This window comes from Ambystoma mexicanum, chromosome 9 (genome assembly GCF_040938575.1).
Source record: "Ambystoma mexicanum isolate Mex_15411 chromosome 9, UKY_AmexF1_1, whole genome shotgun sequence".
In the NCBI taxonomy this organism is placed as follows: Eukaryota; Metazoa; Chordata; class Amphibia; order Caudata; family Ambystomatidae; genus Ambystoma; species Ambystoma mexicanum.
In genome coordinates this window covers 313,057,112-313,076,011 of record NC_090931.1, presented here as the reverse complement: position 1 = coordinate 313,076,011, position 18,900 = coordinate 313,057,112, and the positions used below count along the sequence as shown (strand labels likewise).

The following is an 18,900-nucleotide window of genomic DNA, read 5'->3' as shown; positions in this document are numbered from 1 at the left end:
ATATCTTTTTGAGGTGGGGTGGAGAGTTTTGGAAAGAACATTTAGATATTTGTGGAGCCAATATGTAACAGACAGTGACACATGACACTTCCCTTCTTTATAAACTCCTAACATGCTTCAATACTCCAATGCTAGGTTAGGACACTCGTTCCCCTTGACTACACAATACTTGCACTGTCAGTTAAAATTGCTGACAAAGGTTAACACCTTCTATTTGATTTCCATTAAACAATGTGAAATAATGTTCTCAAAATGGATACTGCACCACAACTATATTAAACATTGTGAAAAGGTATGGTGTTCCTATCAACATACAAACTAAATGTCTTATTTAATGTTTGCCCTTACAATCGCTGCATAGCTTCATCTATAAGGTCACACAATGTGTCAACACAGTAGTGTGTGTCTTTTTTATTTATTCCAACAAGATTTATTTTCACTTATTTTCCCATTTCACTAGTTCATTAACAATGCTTATACTGCTGTTGGAGCAAATATAGTATTTATTAGCGATACATTAACATAACCTTTAATACATAAATCAACACAATCTTTGCACAACTTGTAAAATACATTTCATCCTTCATAATTGATAAAAAAAAATATGCGTCCAGGTAGATTTATGTGCACTCCTAATGTCTAATGTTCATTGCAGGTTCAATCTTGTACCATAGTTTGATAAGATCTATAATAACCATATTTTATTCAGACATTAGCTTTTCCCACCCCATTTATTCCCAACTAGCAGCGGCGATAAAATGACTCGAGTAGAGTATGTGTGTGATATTGTGCATGTAACTGTGAAAAGACGGTGTAAAGAACCATGTTATAATGTACCTTTACATGCTATCCTTAGTTGCAAATATGTATTCCATAATTTCTGTAATGCAAATTGGTTTAAAGCCATGTTGGGCAGGCTGAAGTATTTTAGCTTTTTTCGCAAAATGTTGCAATTGCTGAGCTACAACTCTTTCTAGTTTCGCCAAAAAAGGGAATTGAGCAATTTGTCGGTAATTACCCAGTTCTTTGCAATACGGACTGATTGCCTGCAACAACTTACTGCATTTTGAAGCAGTTTCTTTTTTAACCAATATTATTTTAGTTTTCAGAGCATCATAGACATGTGTACATCAATAAACAGTTAATTACAAATATGCATTGCTTTATACATATAATTCTTCCTTGCCCTATCTTGGGGTTTTAGGGCAGTTCAATGCCAGTGCTCATATATAATAACTGTATAAAGTAAATGTCGAACCCTCTCCCCCCCACCCCCTCCAAACATTTCTTTAATTTATGGGTGAAGAAGTGTCCTGTTCATGTCTTAAAATTCAGCCAGTTGGATCATTTTCAGCTTAGTGTTCGAGTTTATCAAATGATAGATATTGCCCGGAGCAATCTGGGTTTAAAGTACATCTGTTCTTCATCATCTGTGAATTCGTGTAGTGGTAGCCAAATGTTCATATATTTTGAGTAAGAGCCATGGGCTATTGCTGTCACCTTTTCCATGGCCATCAATCCCCACAGCCGCAACCACCACATGGCTATTATTGGACCATCTTTAGTCTTCCATGCTTGTGCAATCATGCTTGTGCAATTGTGATTCTGGCCATGCTCAACATATGTGTGATTAGTGTGGCTGTCGGCCCTGAGCTTGCATAGCATCCCTCTACTGCTTCCCCCAGGAGCACCACTAGCGGATCAAAGGGATGCCCCACGCCAGTTATTTCCTTAATGTGACTTAACATCTCTTTCCAGTAGGTTTCTGCTAGTGGACAGGGTCACCACATGTGAACAAGATCCCCAGGTTGTCCGCAATTCCTCCAAAATGCAGCAGGGTATTCTGCGTTAATGGCGTGCATACGTGTGGGCATCATGTACCACCGGAGGCAGAGTTTGTATGCGGCTTCTTTAATCAAGGTACATTTAGAGCTCTTGACGGCTCTATGCCAAATGCGGCCCCATGTGTCCCCCACGATTGGTCTCCCTAGATCAGTCTCCCATTTTTGCATAAAGGTGAGGTTCTCTTTGGGGTCCAATTCCCCCACTAGATGGTATAATCTAGTCATTCCCTCATCTGGTTGGCCTTCTTGTATTGTTAGTTCCACTCCTGTAGGATTTCTGGTTGCTCCCTCTTTCACCTTCGCATTTGAGACCCAATGTCTGAGCTGAACGTAATGATATTGTTCCCGCTCCGGTATGTTAAACCTGGTTTTATATTCTTCAAACGACAAGGCTGACCCATCTGCATAAAGATCCCCTAGGACCATGTTGTTTTCCTTGCTCGCCCAGTTTGTCCAGAAATTAGCTTGTGTTCCAGGGGTAAAATCCAGGTTATAAGCAATCGGCGTGAGAGGTCCCCTCCCCCCTTTAATCTTCTTGTTTCTCAGAACCCTATCCCAATACCACAGAGTAGTTCTAGTTGATTCTAATAGTTGGCCTCCTTTTTCCCTGTGTCGTGTGGTGAGGAAGCCAAGATTCCCCCGGGCTATCTTGGTCGCCACACTTTCAAGTATGACCCACTGGTTCTGAGCTTCTCCAGCTGCCCATTGTGGCATCGGGGCTACCTGTGCTGCCCATAGGTATCTACGGAAATCTGGAACCCCCAGACCCTCCAGGGCTTGTGGTCTGAACAGTACTTTTTTGGGGATTCTCGCCCCCACCCGCCCCGATACAGTTCATCACTTCCTTCTGTAATGTTTCAATGGCTGGACCTGGGATTCTTATTGGGAGGGTGCCAACTACATATTGGAATTTAGGAAGAAGGGTCATTTTAACCGCTGTAATGCGTGCCAGCCAGGACAGTTCCTTCAGTTGCCAACGTTTTAGATCCCTTGCTAGCGCTTTCAGGAGGTCTGGGATGTTAGCTCCGTATAGCCTATCATATTTGGGGGTCAATTGTACTCCGGGATATTTTACTGCCTTGTGTTCCCACTTCAGGGGGTGTTGGTTCTCCCACACCGGAATTTGTTCGGGCTTTTCTGTAATATTGAGAGCTTTGGATTTGGGATAGTTGACGTGGAATCCTGAGACCCTAGCGAATTCCCCCAGTAATTGCATGGCTGCTGGTAGAGAGTTTGCGGTGTCCCTTAGGAACAGGAGAACGTCATCCGCGTAGAGTGTTACTTTTTGAGGACCTGCAGTGTCCACTTCAACCCCTTGGATTCCCGGGTGGTTACGAACCCTGCATGCAAATGGCTCCATAGCCATGACAAAGATCAGGGGTGACAGTGGGGACCCCTGTCTTGTGCCTGTCTGAATGGGGATGCTTCCTGTAAGCTTTCCATTGACCATTAGTCTAGTGGATGGATTTGTGAAATTGGCCATTAACATGCGAGTAAAGCTAGGTCCACACCTGAATCTTTCAAGGGTTAGGCGTAAGAAACCCCAATGTAGGCTGTCAAAAGCTCTGGAGGCGTCCAGGGCTGCCACAGTAAATCTCTGACCCACCCTCCGTCCCCAGTCTATCGTATCTATGGCTCTGCGGATGTTATCGTATGTGTGCCGCCCCTTCACAAAGCCTGTTTGATCTGAGTGGATTATTTCAGGAAATACCATTGCTAGTCTCCGGGCCAGTACCATGGAATAGATCTTTGCATCTCCATTTAATAAAGAGATCGGGCGATAGCTTGCACAATCCAATGGATCCCTGTCTGGTTTCAACAATAATATTGTAGTTGCTGGACCCAGGTCCCCGGATGTATGCCCCTTGTCTCTAATGAGGTTAAATAGACAAGTTAGGGGGCCTGTTAAAATGGTCCTAAAAGTTTTATAGTATGTATTGCTTAGCCCATCTGGGCCCGGAGTTTTGTGTCCTTTTAGTGCTCCTATAGCCTCTCCCACTTCCGCCTCTGTTATGGGGCTTGCAGCTGTTTCCTGTCTGACTCACTAATTTGTGCTAAGTCTATTTGATCTAAGAATGTGATCTGTGCCTCACCATATAGGTTTTCCCTTTTTAGGTTGTTGGTGTAATATGAGAATAGCACCTCTTCTATTTCTTTCTCCACCCTCATTGCCTCCCTGTTGCCATTACGAAGTTGGGTTATTCGATTCCGAAGTTTCTGGTTTCTCAATTTAGCAGAAAGGAGTCGTTTAGCTTTGCCCCCATGTATGTAATAAACTTGTTTTGTTTGTACCAGAAGACTTGCTGCATCATCTGCTAGGTGGGTTTCTAGGGTCGTTCTGGCCATTTTTAATTCCCGCCAAGCCTTCTGTGAGCCCCTGTCTTTGTACACCACCTCCGCCTTGTGTATGTCGGCTTACATATTGCATCTCACCCTCTCCCGACTTTTAATATAATTTGATGTTTGCGCGATGAAATCCCCCCCTGTACTACCGCTTTGCTGACATCCCAGATAGTTGACCAATCTATCCCCGGTGTCATATTTTCCCGGAAATAGTTCTGTAGGGTTTGTTCTATGCTCATCTGGACCGTTAGGTCCTTCAATATTACCTCATTCAGTCGCCAGGATTTGTGGGGCTGTTGTTGTGGGCAGGTTGGTTCTATTTTTAGGAGTACCGGAGCGTGGTCTGATGGGCATCACACTCCATTTTTGAAGCATGTAACTTGTGGGACGACTGTTTCTGAGATAAGTATCATGTCAGTACGGGAGTAACCCCTGTGTACTGCTGAATAGTGGGTATATGTTCTTTCTTGTGGGTTAAAGAATCACCAGGACTCTAATAGATGCAGTTCCCTTAAAGATGTGGCCAGGGCCTGTCTGAATGTGTGGTCATTGGAGGTGGCTGGGAGAGTTTTATCCATTGTTGCATCCATCACCCCGTTAAAGTCGCCTCCGATTAGGATTTTCCCTATTCCCCATTCCGCAATTTTGGGTAACAGGTTCAGTATGAAGTGGTCCTGTTTCGTATTAGGGGCATAAATTGAGATCAAGGTCACCAGTTGGCCCATCAGTTTCTCTCCCAGCATCAAGTAACGACCATCTGGGTCTTTTTTAACAAATAGTTTCTCAAAACGAGTATCTTTCGCTATTAGGATGCCCACTCCCCGCTTTTTAGTCCCACTGGAGGCTAGATATTGTATAGAGAATAACTTTCTCAACATATTGTATTCACAATAGATCACCGGGTTTTACTCCCCCCGGAAGTGTGGGTCCGGACATCTCCCCCCCCCCCTACCCCCTTTTTTTCATGCCGCTTGATGTGTGATATGCTTGCTTCTTGAGCATTTAAGTTAGCATGTGATTACTTCCGGATGTGAGATCCTTTCTTTTCTTTATCGTCATCCCCATTTCCAATTTTAAGGGGATAGTCCCTGTTCTCCAGATGTTTGGCGATTGTTCAGGTGGGCTCTAAGGATTTAGGTTCCTTGTTACGTCCCCGCGGTCGGGAGCATCCTAATTTCCTTTGGCCTGTTCCAGATCCACCTTCCATCTCCCCGTTCCGGGACAGAGATTCTTCGTTGTCGGTGAGGTTGCCCCCTTCATCCTCCTGCATGAGATCTGCCATATCCTCCTCCTTGGAGAGAGAGTATCGTTTGCCTTTCCATTCAAACCGGAGGCATGTTGGATGTCCCCATCGGTATCGTACGTCCCTGGTTCTCAACCAGTCTGTGACTACCCTCAATCTTTTCCTCCTGGCGAGCGTAGCTTGGGCTAGGTCTTGGAACAATTGAATTGGAGCAGAGCGGAACCTGATAGGTTCCTTTTTTTCAAGCTGCTCGCATGATGTCCTCCTTCAGCGGATACAGATGTATCCGGGTTAGTACATCGGGTGTCAGATTCTTGTTGAGGAGATCCTGTGCGTCCGTCGAGCACAATTTCTTTGTTCTCTTCTGTGTTCAGGATGTGACGGAACAAGTCAGTCACATATTGCTGTAGGTCAGAGTCCAATACCGTTTTCGGGATTCCGCAAATTCGTATGTTTCGTCTGTACCTGTTTTCAGCATCTTCCTGTTTATTCTGCACTCGTTCCTTTTGTTGTTCCAGCTCCAAGACTCTGCTCGCTAAGCTGTCATGATTGTGGCTCTGTTCTGTTATCCCCATTTCGACTTCGTCGATTCTTTTTTACCGCCAAAACTCCCTTATTGAGGTCAGTGATGGACTTAGCTAGGTTAGTTGCACTTTCTTTAATATCTTTTTTGAGCTCTAGCAGCATTTCTAGCAAGCCCGACTTTCGAATAGGTGGGTCTTCGGGAGTCTCTGCCCCTTCTGGATGGGGGTTATACACTTGGCCCATTGCCTGCACTTGATTGTGTTTCTGGGTATCTGCTGTCTGCAGCAAAGCTTTGATATCACCAGAGCCTTGACCTTGACCTTTAGCTTTCGCTGCTTGTTTGGACATCATGGGCAGTATGTGATGTTTTGTATGTCACTCTAGATTGGGTCTGAAGAATTGGAATTGTTGTTGCTTGTCATCGTTGCCCTTCGGGCTGGTTTTCGGCCTCTTGCCTCTTTGGGATTTTTGTAGAACCAGATATAGTTCTATATCTGAGTTATGTTTATGCTATGGGTTAAGGTTTATCTGGTTTCTTTCGGGTTCAGGCGGTTATTGCTTTCATTTGTGTGCCCCCGCTGTATTTCAGAGTCCCCCTGACCCAAGAATCCGTTTTGCCGCCTGACGTCCTTTGTTGCTTCTGTGCAGGCTACAGCCTACTCCTTTGCTAAGGTTAGGCTGTGCGTATTCAAAATAGCATCTATGCAGGCAATTCCATGTGTGTCCCTTTACTTGTCGGGGGTGCTTGGGGTGCGCAGTGCACAGTAAGCCGCTGTTCACACTAGGGATCCATTAGCGTGTTACTGATGTTTGCCTTCTGCCAGGACATATGTGGGTATCACCGCTGTGTTGTATATGTAGCTTCAAAGGCGCCAGGCACCACAGCCCTGTGCGGCCGCCTCGTGGTGCGGGCGTCTCTTGTTGTTGCTCCTGCTTCTCCCCAAGCTGGTCTGATGAACTCACCGCCAGCCCCATCCCTAAGCCACCCGCGTGGAGACCAGGAACGTGTAGTCAAAGTAGCCCCTGCCCAGGCCCTCTGTGCGTTTCTGCAGTTTTGCACAGTGTCCGTTTTATGACACCCCTACAGGAATTCCCGTCCTTGCTGTAGGTATGGATCCGGGGATCCTGGGCGCCCCGTGATCCACACCACCACTTCCCAGGGCGGGCTTCGCCCGCTGTAACCCCTGCCTCCCCCTCAGCTGGTCTGCTCACCTTCTCTCTCACTGAGCCCGACACTGAGCCGCCGTCACGCAAGACCAGCAGTGTAGGGTCAGATTGACGACCACATGAGCTGCTCCGTGAGCTTTCTTCCTCTTTATCAGGGTTGGTTAAGGTACGTATGGTGGTGTGGTGTCATTGTTTATATTTAGGGTCAGACCAAGCTTTATTGTGGTTGTTACAGTTCATGCAGTGACCCCCCTGCGGGAATCACTGCCACGGCCGTGTGTATTGTCCCAGGGATCTCTGGGGTCTGCAGCTGCACTCCAGCGCAGGCATCCACCGCCGCAGTTGTGCCTCTTCCCCAGCCGGCCCGTTCACCTCCGATTAGCGCTGAGCCGCCAGAACGTGGGGTCCTCTTCACCGCGGTAGGGCGCCGCGTGTTTCTTTCCTCTGGGGACTCCTTTGGCCACGATAGTCCTGGCAGAGCCGCTCTTCAGGCCCCAGGGTGCGCCGCTTCCTTCTACCGCAGCTCGGGCTTACAGCCCATGATACGTGGCCGGGGGGGAGGGAGAACCAGCGATCCTCTCCCCTCCCATCCATGCCAGTCAGCCGGGTTATCGGAATGAGACGGAGGGTGGCCCCCGAGTACCCAGAGTATTTCTGGGCTTCGCTTCGTTCATACGCTCTGAGAGCTTGCAACCTCCTTTCTCTTATCATGAAAATCCGCGGGAGCCGCCATCTTAGTCAGACCTTCCAGGATTTTGCAGCATGAAATGGCAAATTTTGCGGCATGAAATGGCAAATTTTGCGGCACAAACCTTTATTTATTGCGGCATTTTTGCGGGACATTTTGTATTAACTGGGGGGTGTAAGATTGCCACATTGCAGGAAATAGGCAGAGTGCAAGGCTACAAGAGAGCCAGGGTATCATTATTAGGTATCTTTTGTATTAATTTAATAGGAAGAGTCCCAGATGACTCAGGCTTGGCAGAACAGTGTTTGATTTGGCTACATTTCTGGTTTTATGTTCATGCCTATTTAATAGTATTAACTAAATTGATCATTATCAATTGTAATGCTGAAAATACTCCCCTTCTATGTTCTCCAATCCCCCAAACACCCACACACTTCTCTCACCAACACACATCTCACCAACTCTCCATCACAACTTACATTCCTTAACCTCTCACTCTGTCATACAAATACTCACGTGCTATGTCACACTGTCAAGTCACAATTTGCACTGCCCAGCCCCTGCCACACTCCAAATCATACTCGCAGCCTACAATTCCTCCCGCAATATACAGTCCTTCATTCTTTCGTCCTACTTTTGCATCTTGCATCCTTTCTCCTATTCTATCGCACTCTTCCCTCATCCTTTTTCCCAATCTGCAGCTCACTGCCTCTTTCTGGCAACCGCTTCCTCTCTGCTTTCTGGCTCACTGACCACACGCTCCCTCTACTTTCTGTACCTCTACTCGCTCTGCTCGCTCTCATATTTCTGGCCCGCTACATCACTGCTTCCTCTGCTCTCTTGTGCAGCACTTCCTCCTCTGACCCACTGCTCTCCCTCTGCTTTCTTGCCTATCACTTCACATCTCACCCATCACTCTCCCTCATAGTGTAACCATATTTTAATTTTTTTTAAATGTAGATTTTGACCCAGTTCCTCAAATAATGGGGCATTTAAAAAAAGAACAGAGGATATGCTATTTTTAGACAACCCATTTTTGGAAATGAGCAGGTCACCTTATTCTCAAAGGTGACCAGCGCATTTCCACAGGCTTGAGCTGTAGCGCAAATTGTGCGCTGGCCAGCTGCCTTGAATGGTGTTCTGGGTTGTTTGACGGAAGTGTTATTATTTGCGGAGTCAATTTCGCTGCGAATTGATTTGCACTTCAGCCAAACCACCCAAAATGTACCTTTCACCACCACCCCACCCCCTCCCCTACTTAACTGCTTGGTCGCTGCCGCTTCCCCTGCAACCCTGCGGTGCCAGATCCGTCCCTCTAACGCGGGTCGGATCCGACTCTGCAGGGTCCCTTTTTCATTATTTTCTTTTTTTCTGTCCCCGCCTCCAATTTTAAGGAAAAAGGGGAAAACACTTCTGCAACTACCCTAGACCAAAAATACTAAACATGGGGAGCGGGTGACACCCCCGCAACACATGTTCAGTATTTATAAAAATCAATGGAATAGTACTGGACGAAATAGGTCAAATTGTAACATTCGCTAGATTTTTGGCATCAAAATGGGCAGAATCGCTCTCCCGACAGTGTTCTGCAATCTCCCAGCGCCTTTCACAGGGACAAGCCCTCCAGGTGCCTGCTGCTGTAAAATGCGGCCCAAAAAATGCATTTTTATCCTGTTTGAGGAACAGAAATGCAAGCGACACAGCAGCGGTTCATACCTTAAAAGAAATGCATGACGGGGTCAGGAAAGACCCTGTCATGCAGTGGCAGCCCCACTTCCCGTTTCTGTAAGCAAGTGCATCTTGCTTGAAAATGAGGGATGCATTTTTAAAATTGACAGAAACGCCACTTTATTTGATCAAGGAGGTGAAAAAGTCCATCTGAATGGGTGTGCATATAAAATGTGCCCATTCATGTGTCCCTTGTGGATTGAGCTGCACTTTTTTGGGGCGCAAGTGATGAGATGTGTTAGCGCATTTCATTTCTTGTGTAAAAAAAAAAAAAAAAAAGTTGAGAACCTGGAGCCCTGAGTATTATTTTTTTTAAAAGAGTAATTTTTGCAGATTACTTTAAAAAAAAAGTCAAAAAAATATATATATATTTTTTTAAAGATACAAAACGGCAGTTTTTGCGGCATTTTGCGGGATCGCAAAATCGCTATAAGCTGGTGGGTCTGCTTAGTAGAAAGTCGATACAGGGTCCCTCCGAGATTTGCCCGCTACTTCGGTTGTGTTGCTTCGAGCCGTCCGATTTCCAGCTCCTCAGGTGCCCACGGGGTTCATCGCTAGATGAGCTGAATTTGCCGTATCAATAGGGCATTATACAAGGGATAGGGGTTCCGGGGCCAGTAGAAGTCACGGAGCTCGCCGAGGAGCCATCAGTTCGGGTCCTCGGCTGGCCACGCCCCCTACAGCAGCTTTTTTGTGACTCCACCCTCCCATACTTCCTATTCTTCCTCTTCCTACTTCACCAACTCCTACTCTACCATTCACCATCCCCTCTTTTCCTTCTTCTCCCCAAAAAAACCTACTGAGGTGTGATCAGGTAGGTGTTCTCTCTGATCAATGTGGTCAGTCAGCTGCAGCCAGATGGAGGGAATACCAATTTGTTTGTGCATGTTTGTGTTATTTATAGTGCTAATCTTCTCATCTGGAACAAATGGAGGGTGCAGATTCCACTGCCATATGATAATTACTTTAGTTCACCATGCACTTAGTGGCTTGTGATGACCTATGTGTGTACCTGTGCTCTGTCTTCACATTTGCTTTTAAGAAGCTGAAACAATTAGATTACACCAATATATGAGTGCAACTGTCTTTGACTGAAACATTGGGGCATAATTAATCTTGGAGTCAAGTTAGGAGATTTAGATGTGCTAATGCTTTTTGTTTGTTATTGAATGGATCCAAATGGGCGAGGAATCACATGGCACATGCAAAAGAGCAAATTTCCTCTTGATACTTAAAAGTAGTTTTATTTTGGTGAAAGCATGTTAGAAATGCCCACTTTATATTAACTGGATAAAATGTTAACTGGATTTGCAGTTCTCTGCCCTCATTTTCAGACTGAAATTCTAACTTAAACCTCTTTAAATTAAAGACTAGTTTAAATTGCAAAGGATCGGCCAAATCACTCGGCTCCATTTTTTTTCTTTTTATTTTAGGCGAAACAACTAGAGTTGTAGTAAAGCAATTGCAAAATTTGCAGAAAAAGCCTAAATACTTCAACCTGCCCAACGTGGCTTTATACAAATGCCCAGTACAGAAACGATTACTAAAGCCATTTTCAATGATCTTAGACTAAGACTGGATCAATAAAAAGGCTGGTGCCATCCTTTTCCTAGCCTTTTCTCTTATCATGAAAATCAGGTACTTGTTACCCTACCTCACCTTCACACAGCAGATTATGGTGAATAACGCCCTTTTCTGATGCTTGTGGATCTGCCTAGAATCAAATGCTGTGCACATAGTCCGACATCTAGTGGTAATCGCAGGTTATTGCATCTTTTTTTCAAAGATCAAAAGGGGCATCGATATGGGCATGACTGTACCACTATCCCATACGTGGCGTTCCGGCAAATTAGTTGTTCGCTTGTGCAGAGCTCGAAAGAGTTTATATTGCTATGTCTATTCCCACGGCGTACGGTCGTTTAGTCAACTTCGACAACCTTTCCTACGGCTGTATTGTGTGTTTTCTGGCAACTACATCTACAACTGCTTGGCGACTGTTGACCGCGTAGCCTCGGCCCTCATGCCTGGCCTTTACAGTCGGGAGAGTGAGGCCCTGTTCCTTTCTCCTCTCTGAGAATGCATTTCCTTCACACCTCTCTCTCTTCTTGGTCTGGCTGTCGATAACCTCTGCTATGGAGAGCACTCCTTTTTAAATTTTGCCCGTCTTGTAACAGCAAAATTCCCTGGAAAGAAACCCATTGCCGATGCAATAAGTGTTTTCCTTGTGACCACGACGAGCGTTTGTGTAAGGCCTGTAAACTCTTTTGGCCTAAGACGCTGAAAGAAAGATGGAGTAAGCAGTGGGCGGCCTACACTATGCAGGCCGAAAGCCTTTCCCCCTGCTGGTGCTGTTGCTTCGGACGAGGAATCTGTTGGCAGCCATGGCTCTGATTCTGAAGCTCTCGACCTTTCTGCAGAGCCTACGCTCCCCCATGTGCCCGTTCACAGCCCCGGTAGGCAGGCTGTCGGCACTGTTATGGGGATTTGGTTGACGGTCTCTAGCACTTGCCAGATCAATATCTGTCTCACATTGTGTTTGTTTTTTATGTATGTATTTGTATAATTTGCTAAATTGTATTTGGCTTACACTGCTTTTTCAAAAAACTATGCACATAAAATAGAAAATAAGTGTTAAAAGATAAACTGACAGTGAATTAAATAAAGCTATTCCATAAAACAAATAACTGTTTGTTGATCTCTGTGCAGACTGATCCTGCCCATCCAAAACAGTGCTGAGTTTGGGGTTCATATAGCGAAAATCTTTTGAATGCTATCAGACGCTTTACACTATGAGCGACATACCGGAAATAATGTAATGTTGCAATAAACTACTGCTGTAGGATACCATTTTGTTGTACAGCCGAAACCCCCTATGCTGTCAATACAGCTTCTGAAGCTTCGCGAGAAGCTTTCGAAAACCCTTTCGGCAGCCAGGTACTACACAAGCACCCCCTCTCCCTGAGAGGACTATTCTGAGGCCCCCCCAAGCCTTTTTCAAAGACCTTACATAACGTTTCACCCCCTTCTAGGCAGCCCTTCCCACCTCCTGACCCTTCAGCTTCCTCAGAATGGACTAGGGAGAGGTTTGAACAGTGCATGGCTAAGATGGCTGATTTTCATCAACTTTTCAGACCAGTATGGCAGAGCCTTGAAGAGACCTAGGGAAGTGGACTCCTGCCCCATCCCCTCTAAATTCCAGAACCAGAGACACATTACTCCCTTCCCTATAACATCTTTACCCCATCCTATTCAAAACTTCTACCCCCCTCCAATTTTCCAACACAAACACTTGAAAGGCGGAGCACAAGAGCACACTACAAGGAAGGCCGAACGCACAAGGAGACAGCTATTCCGGACCAGCAGTTTAAGCAGAGGAGAAAAGCCGCAACAACTGAAAGGACGATGAGTAGGGAATTGCCCTTACCCTTTTCAACTCAGATCCGCAAAGCTCAGAAAAGGGAGTCACAAGACAGGGGAGTACAGCTGACATGTGGTGTGGCAGGTGTCAACGGTTGACGGGGGCCTAATGCCGTGATAACACAGGCAGGGAGGCATGCTGGCTACCGAGGTACTGTCCTTGACACCAGAGGTAAGACAAGCCAATGGGTTCAGCACAACCGGTGAGTCAGAGAAAGTTGATGGCAAACCGAACTGTGTTGAGCCCAGGGTTGCAATTGGCAGCATTATATGAACGCAAGGAACTTGTGAACAAAGAACAACATGTGTGTGTTTGTACTTTTGGGAAAGCCTAGAGAAGGTCTAGCTGCAGAGTGGTCAGGTGCTGCAGAAGTGCTCATTCGAAAGACTCTGACTGGCCCCGAATGCCCCATGAGAGGGTGGCGTGAGGTGTCAGTTGTCCTACAAGGGTCACGTCAAATTCTTTGTACAATTGAAAGCCTCTGACCCGTAGCTGAAAGAATGTTAGGGCAAAGGAACCCCCTCGCTTTCTGAGAAAATTGTGAATCAAGGCAAGTGTGAACCCGACCGATGGATGCCGAGGTAAAAGCTAAGAGAAGTAAATCCCACACTGTGATAAAACAAAGTACTGTGACACCCGGCTAAGGGATGCATAGGAATCAGGGTGAAGCATGATGCACTCGAGGACATTGTGTTGATATTAAAAGTGAAAGGCTGTAGTGAACCCGACAGAGGGAGGCCCACGTTGCAAGAAGGAACTGAACCTGGCGGAGGGAGATCCAAGGGGCAAAGATCAATTGCCCAAGGTGCAAGATCACCTAAGGAACCTTTGTTGGTTTGTTGTTTTGGTCCAGTAGGCCTTCCAAGGCAAGAGACTTTGTAGAAAAGAGATTTAGCCCCTGAAGGTCCTGGTATTGTTGAATGAAACTGTGAACCTCGTGCTGGCGAGGCCCAGGAGTGTGCTAGGCTCAGGTGTCCCGTCTTGTGCCCTGCTTAAAACGTGAGGGAGGGAGGCCCCAGCCAAACCACCCTGACTTATCATTTTGTGAACACCTCTTTCTTTTCTGGTGAACATTCTCCCACCCTCTTTTTGTAACTTAGTGGTAAGGTTTGGCAATAGTTTTTTTTTTGCATAGGTCCTTTTATTTGACAAGACGCCACTAGGACTGCCTTATTATTTCACGGTTGTAGCTTGCTCTCATCTTGGATTTATGTTTAGATTAGGCGTTTATCTCACCCATTCCAAAGTTCAATAAACACCCTTGAACTGTGATCACTTGTCTGTCTTTACTGTTGCCACCACGCGTTCATTACAAAATCCTCAAGGAAAAGATGGTTAGCCAAGCCATTCCCTTATTAAATTCTATTAAAAGGCACCTGGCTCCTTCTTTGCTGTCCCCGTCTCTTGCACGGGCAGTTAATTTCGCCCAGCCCCCTCTGACCCGCCCTACATTAGGGGTCACGCCACAAAGGACTCCTTGGTAGTAACAACCACTCGCAAGATGGCAGAGGTGCTACTGTCCTCGGCAGAATCCCCTCCAGACAAGGACTGAAAAAAGTTACGCCCTTGGGAAGTGTCACCGCCTCTGCGGCCTACACCATGAGAATTGCCAACACCACCACTCTCCTTGCGAGCTACAGTGATGTTCAGTGGGGCCTAGTACAGGATGGTCTTCAGAAAGTTCTAGAGCCTACCCGATCCCACCTGCTGGCGATCGTGGCTGAAGGCTGACAAGTGACCCAGAATATTCTGAAAAACAACTGGACTCGGCCGAAACCACATCCTCGCACAGGGAACCCTACTCAAGCGGCATGCATGGTCAAAAAACCCTGGGTTCAAACCGAGACACGAGCCTTGACAATGCCATGGAAACGGCAAAAATAAATAGGAGCTCAAAACTTTAAGTCACTTAGCCAAATTACAGCTAAACCTTTTCACCAGCCCCAACGCCTGCCGGTACTTTCGGGTCCATGCTTCTCCCGCTCGCCCCAGGGTCAGTATGGCTTGGGGGGTACCCTCTGGTCCTCCGGTCAGGGCTCCTCTGGCAACTTCCAGTACCAGCAAAAAGGCTTTCGTAGGGGCAAGGGCAGAGCTAGAAACTACTCCCAGAGGCTCCAGCGCCTCCACCTCCAAGTGACTCGCCTGTACGTGTCCCCTCCCATGCTTCCCCGGTCGGGGGTCGCCTGTCTTCATTTATTTACACCTGGGAGGGGGAACACTTCAGATCAGTGGGTACTAAAGACCATTGCCCACGGGTATTGTTTGGTGTTTATCTGGCCACCTCGCTATCACCCACCATGAAGCAGGCGCCTGTCGCCAGAACACTTGCGCATCCTGCTGGAAGAAGTACAGGTCCTGCTGGAAAGGGGCACCATCAAAGTCGTCCCCCCCCTTCTCCTAGTAAACAATGGTATTGATTCAGTGTACTTCCTTGTACCCAAAAGGATCTCACCATGCATCCTGTTTTAGACCTGCGCCATGCAAACAAGTATGTCAAACCTCAAACGTTCAGGATGACAACACTTCAGGAGGTAATCCCACTGCTGCAGCAGAGGGATTACATGGCCACATTGGACGTGAAAGATTCATACTTTCATATTTCATTGTTGCTAGCGGACAGAAAATACCTCAGGTTAATGATAGAGGACACCCATTATCAATTCAAGGTTCTCCCCTTTGGCCTTGCCTCAGCCCCAAGGGTGTTCACAAAGGTACTGGCGGTAGTGGTGGCTCACCTGTGCAGGCAGTCCATCCAGTCTATCCCAACCTCGATGACTGGCTCATAACAGGGTATTCGTACGGAACATGCCAGACAAATACCCAGAAGACTGTAGATCTCCTCTTCAATCTAGGATTCTCTATCAACGAAAGAAATCCACCCTAACCCCCAGCCAGGTCAAACAGTTTCTAGGGGCTCTAATTCAGACAGAAGACAGGCTCGTCTTCCCCTCCAACAAGAGGGTCCAGAACATGCTGTTCCAGATCCCTCACTATGTAGCCAGTCACCAGGTGACAGTACGCAAAGCCATGCAACTGATGGGGAGGATGGCTTTCTGTTTTCACCTAATTCCTTGCGCTCGTCTGGGTCTGCGCAACATGCAAGAGTGGCTCTCAACCAATGGTGTCAGGTCAGCAGCCATTGGGAGAATCTAGTGGATGTCTGGACAGCCCTCATTCAGTCTCTACAGTGGTGGTCAAAGGAAAATCTTTTGCAGAAGAAAATCTTCACCACCCCTGCAGTAGAGGCCACTCTCACCACAGATGCATCTGTGTCGGGGTGGGAGGGCTTGCCTCCTTCAACAGACAGTGCACGGTGTGTGGTCTCTAGCACGAACGTCCATTCACATTAACCTTTTGGAGCTACTAGCAGTATTCAAGGCCCTGAAGTCTTTCCAAACGCACCTCCAGGGGAAGACAGTTCTAGTCCTCACGGACAGTACCACGGCTATGTACTCCTTGAACAAACAAGGGGGCACTCACTCTCTAGGGCTACCCAGATTGTCCCAGAACATCTGGAAGTGGGAACTCAAACACATATTCCTCCTCTCAAAACATTTTCCAGGAGAGCTCAGTCTTCTGGCGGACATACTCAGCAGAGACCTCCACCTACCCGTAGAGCATGAGTGGCGGCTACAAGAGGACACTTTACTCAACGTCTTTGCAGAATGGGGCTTCCCAGTGGTCGACTTATTCGTCACCCTGGAACACACCCAATGGCCAGACTATTCCTCCAGATACCCACAGAACCGCTCCAGGGGTAACGGCCTCTAGATAACATGGTCCGGGAGATTTGCCTATGCTTTTTCCCCGATTCCCCTTCTCAACAGAATAGTGCACAAGAAGCACCAGGAACCAGTCGCGATGGTCCTGGTGCCCCCTATGTGGGTCTGCCAACTGTGGTTCTCCCATCTCATGGCAATGTCAGCCTCCCCTCCCAGGAAGCTACCAGGCCCCTTCAACATGCTGCCTCAAGACCATGGGTCTATTTGACCTAAAATATTTGACCTAATCACATATGATCTAATTTATTTGACCTTTTTCTGTCTAAAATGCAGGGGGACCCCTCCCCCCTGAAAACTCCCCCCCACCTCCCACTTCCCCTGATCCTAATCTATACCCTTAACCACACCTATATATATATATATATTTCTGAGGCTTGTGGAACCTGCTTAGATCACATGCTGAGCATAGGCCGACATCTAGTGGAAGCTGCAGAGTATTAGTTTGTTTTTCGAAACTCGAAAATGGGCGTCGACACAGGGCGTGCCAGTAATACTATCCCTAGTGTGACGTCCACTGTACCCATGATCCCTCACTCGTCTAGCACCCTCAGATTGTTTATTCCGCCATGCTGGTCGGAAGCACTGAGCGGAGTTCCCTGACTTAGTCAGATTTTGCAAATATTGTTATATATTTCCCCGTTTATTCCACCTATACGTCGAGTCTCCGAACATCGACACTTGACGCCGGATCGGAGAAAAGTCAACCGTCGAACTACAGCGACGGATTTGGGCCTCGGAAGGCCTCTGGCCTCGGCCCGGGCCTCGGAAGTCCTCTGGACTCGGCCCTGCAAGTAGGGAGAGTGGGGGGTGGCACATATCCTACACTCTGATTAATATAGGTACATTACTTATATTCCTACACTCCCAGCCCGCTGCCACAGGGTGCGTATGGAGGGTACCCCTTTTCAATTTTGCCCCAAGTGCAACCGCAAGTATCCTTGGGTTGACGGACACGCCACGTGTAACCTCTGCTTGCTGAGGGACCACCCTGAGGCGAATTGCAGAGCGTGCAGTTGGTTCAAACCGAAGACCGTTAAGTACCGTTCGACAAAGCGTTGGGCCCACCACGCCATGCGACAAGAGGCCATGGCCGCGGAGGGTGCCTTCAGCGATGGCAGCGATGCCGTACTTTCAGACGACGAGGGCAATTTGGTGTCGATGGACAGCCAAGCGCAAGTCCTCGACCTCGGAAGGTTGTCCGGCAGGGCAGCTATGGGGAAGACACCCGGCGACGCGGGCGCTACCCACACCACTTCCAGCAAACAAAGGTCCAACCGAGACTCGACGCGCACGTCGAGTTCTCGGAAAGAGGCGCGTAGAGAACGATCCACCGAGTCAGTGTCCTCTGGGCGTTCGCGTTCGCCTCATGACACCAGGCAACCCTCCACTGTTGCTAAGAGTGCCTCGCTCCCCTTAGTGACTTAGGTTCGGTCGTCGGAGGACGACGCCGACTTCTACCCCCAGGCTGCACTCCAGGAGTCGGCGTCTGCAGGCAGCGCGAAGGCTGCTACCGAATCCCTTACACTCTCCAGAGACAGGGACTCTACCCCCGAATCTCGGCGCCAGGCGTCGAAAAGCTCTGATAGGGCCCAAAATTCGGGGAAACACTCTTCCACCCGCGGGGAGGGGGGAAAACAACAAAGTAAGCAGTCCCAGCCTACTTCCACTCCTAAACTACATTCTACTCCACCTAAACAGACGGACAAGTCTCAGTCTCTTGTCCCTAAGGCCCCTGTTCAGGCCAGTAGGTCTAGTCAGGATAAAACAGGGAAAGCAATCCAGAATAGTTATTCCCAGTTCAAGGGAATGGTCCAGTGATGACATAGACAGAGTAATGTCAAGGATGTCATCATTGGCAGATTTCTACGCCAAAAACCCGGAACACTTTCTATCCTATACCCCAGAAGGGTCAACTCCCTCAGGCTCTAAGGATCCAATACCCTTTGGTGAGGATCCAGACGTGGCATGTTCGAAGAAGAAACTGGGACAGGCTATTTTGGGGATGATAAGGACCAAGAGGAGGAGGAGGAGGAGGAGGAGGAGCAGGAGGAGGACGACCCAGATGCATACAGGGTAGATTCCCCGGTAGAGAAAGAGCGCGCGGTTACCGACTCCCCTGTCGACAACCAGCCTCTCCTGAATGAGGTCCTGTCCAGAGCGGC

At 47.6% G+C, this 18,900-nt stretch overlaps 1 protein-coding gene across 3 annotated transcripts in view; it reads left to right on the top strand.

The window, feature by feature from the left end:
• The window catches only part of ZZEF1 (zinc finger ZZ-type and EF-hand domain containing 1), a 3,309,810-nt gene that overhangs the window by 627,779 nt on the left and 2,663,131 nt on the right, over positions 1-18,900 (top strand). The window lies entirely within an intron of this gene.